Here is a 3,426-nt window from a genome sequence, read left to right as displayed (position 1 = left end):
ATAGTATGGAGAGGCTCCTCGAAAATTCAAAAATTGAAAATCTACCATACAATCCAGCTATTCCACATCTGGGCATATGTATAAAGGAAATAGAATCATTATCTTGAAGTCAGGTTTATACTCACATGTTTGTTGCTGCATTATCCACAACAGCTAAGATGTACACAACCTAAATGTCCACTGGTGGATAAATGGATAAAGAAAGTGTGGTACATATACACAATGAAATATTACTCAGCCATAAAAAAGAAGGAAATCCTGCCTTTTGCAACATGCTCCCGCACCTGCACAACAGCTGGTCGGTGGATCAGGCCATCCTTTCAGAGGAGGACCCCATGGTGGTCATCTGCTTTGGACACGACTGGGACCCCATGTGTATGAAGATGGATGAGGTACTGTACAGCATGGCCGAGAATGAACAAGCACATCATGATTGACCTGGATACTGGTAACAACAACAAGATCAACGGCCACGGAAGACAAACAGGAAATGATAAACGCCATCGAGACTGTGTACTGGGGCACCTGGAAAAGTCATGGTCTGGTCGTGTCTCCAAAGGACTACTTCACGAAGTACAATACTGAGCTCAGCCCAATCTCCATGCACAGAAGTGGTGCAAAATCGTTTTCATGTAGAAATATTTGAAACTATTTAAAGTCTTAGAGAAAGTATTTGGCACTTGATGGGATGAGCACTGAGTGTTATACTATAAGTTGGCAAATCGAATTTAAATTTAAAAAAAAAGGAAAAAAAAAGAAAAAGAAAGCATTTGGAAGAGAATTCAAAGCTCAAGGACATGGAGGGTCTTTGCAGTAGGGGTTGCATGGCATCAACTCTCTGCCTGCCTGGCCATTGTATTTCTATATTAGCAAATGTCTGTAAATATCTAGCTGACATAAATAAAATACGCAGGGATGGAAAAAAAAAGATAGACCTTCATGGCTTATACTAAATGAAATAATTCAGATGGAGAATACTATATATTCTTACTTCTATGTGGAAACTAGAAAACCCCACTCCTAGAAATAGAGATTAGAATGCTGGTTTCCAGAGGCTGGAGGAGTTGTGGGAAGGGGATATGTTGGACAAAGAGTACAAACTTTCAGCTATGAGATGACTAAGTTCTGGGAAATTTAATGTACAGCATGGTGACTATAATTAACAATACTATATTATATACTTGAAGGTTGTTAAGAGAGTAAATCTTAAATGTTATAACAACAATAACAAAAACGTAATTATGTGAGAGCATAGAGGTGTTAGCTTACCTTATTGTAGTGATTATTTTGCAATATATGTGTATCAGATCATCATGTTATAAACTTTAAACAAATGTCAATAATATCTCAGTCAAGCTGGGGAAATTCTTTAATTAATGAAACTACTTCAAAAGATTTACAAAAAACAAGTTTTCACTTAAATTTAACATTAATGCCTGAAATGTGACCCTAGAAATATTTATTGACTAAGAGAATATCTCTTCAGGTTTCTCTTCATTTTAAATTTAATACTTTTCTTTGAACATTGTGCATTAGGCTCATTCACATTAAAAAAAATAGACATGGTGTTAAAAATCCAAGCCAATAACATATGAAATTAAAGGCAAATTAATTCAAGAGAAAAATTTAAAAATGTATTTGTTGTTGCATTTTAAGGTTTTGTATTATAAATTGTTTTGATTTGTATCATCAGAGATTTCTAGAAATAACTGTTTCAAACACCAGACTCCAGATGGATGGATTTAAGCTGTTGCCTTCTAAAGATAGAAAAATTTCTGTTAAATCAAATTTATGATGTCAAAATTATAGAACTAAGTCAATGATTTGTTCAAAAATACTTATGAATAGTCACTAATACTTTTAATATTCCTGTCAATAGACAGTAACAATTTTAATTCTTGAAATCCATTTACATTGATTTTGTGATTATTGGCCATATTCTCCAGATTTTGAATTTACTTTCTATCTCTAATATTGTCTTCTTCTGGTCATAGGTTGAGTTAGTGATTTAAGAAAGGAAAATCTATTCCCTCAGTCTGACTTTGGCCCTGTTAGATTGTCATTCTCTCTGACATGGCAAAGAAAGCTCAGCTGACAGTTTTTATGACAAGAACAGCATTCTCTCATATGTATTCTAGTACCCTACTTCAAAGCAAACTTTCATTTCAACAGTCTCAGTAGAATAACACATTTGTCTTTTATTTGTCTCAATACTGAGTCAAGGAAGCTTTCTATACCAGCAGTTTTCCCAAAGAAGGGGAAAAAATTCAACATTAAAAACAACCACCTACACAGTCCTCTAAACACGGCTTTCTGAGTTAAAGTATAAAAGATTTGCAATGAGAGAAAATCACATAGAATGTCTATTTCTGTGTAGAGACAAGGAACTAAAGAGGAAACCCAAAATAGGAGGGATGGAAGCAGAGCTGCCAGTGACTCAGTAGGGGACCTTTCGTAAATCACTTAACCTGGTCTCAGCGCCTTTCAAACTAATCCAGACCTGCCCTCACCTCCCAACCCCTTAATCCCTTCGTCCCATTTCTATTTCTTCCCTAGCTTCCTTTGGGCCCCTGCTACTTCCCTCCCCCTTCTCTCCCTGTGACTAAACAGATTTCTTTTCTTAATACCTTTCCTGGGTAGATTTTTTTTCTTCCCTCCTCATTTTGCTCTATATGCCTGGAATGATTCTAGTGAGTCAGAGGTATCCTTTTAGAATCACAGTTTCCATAAAGCCTTCCTGTAACAAGCTGTAATGCTGCTCACCCTTTTAATTTTAGTAATTATTAAAGCCAGCAGAAACTTTTTTTTTCTTTTTTACTTCAAAAGTTTCATCCCACTGTTTATCAAGACTTATCGAACTTGCTAATAAACGGCATTGGTAAAATTTCACCCAGCAAGAGAAGCAATGTTTCTTCAGAGCATTTAGATCTTGCAGTCTCTGCTCTCTGCTTCCTTTTTCCTAACCTGGGTCATGTGCACAGAAATAGATTTTGGGAAATGACACTTTTGCCCTAGACCTAGATGGAAGAGTTTTTGCATCTTGGATGAAGAAGTGGACGATAATAATTTAAGGTTAGTGATTGTACTGTGACCAGATTAAGAGTGCTCCTGTAACCCCATAGTTTATGTTGTTCCCTACTAATACTGTGGGATTTATGAAAAGTTTAAAATTAGGTCTAACTATATCTATACTGAAGCATGCTTATAGAAGTGCATTATACATTTTAGAAATGCAGATTATGTGTACATAACATAAATATATACATGAAATTGTGCTGCAAATTAATATTATTCTTAAGCGCTATATTTATAGACATCTCATTGAATTAACTGAGAAGTAACAATACCCTAGAGAGACTGCCCCCTCTGGGATTTTGTCTTGGGCTGAAAATTGTTAGAGGAGGCCGCTGAGAAGATGTGACTCCT

The 3,426-nt window shown here is 35.8% G+C and overlaps 1 pseudogene; it reads left to right on the top strand.

Annotated features, from left to right (window-relative positions):
• The first annotated feature begins 272 nt into the window (after positions 1-272).
• LOC121482453 lies at positions 273-646 on the top strand (annotated as a pseudogene).
• Positions 647-3,426: the final 2,780 nt, after the last annotated feature.

Source organism: Vulpes lagopus, chromosome X (genome assembly GCF_018345385.1).
Source record: "Vulpes lagopus strain Blue_001 chromosome X, ASM1834538v1, whole genome shotgun sequence".
NCBI lineage: Eukaryota > Metazoa > Chordata > Mammalia > Carnivora > Canidae > Vulpes > Vulpes lagopus.
Note: the sequence above shows the minus strand (reverse complement) of the source record. Positions and strands in the feature narration are given on the sequence as shown.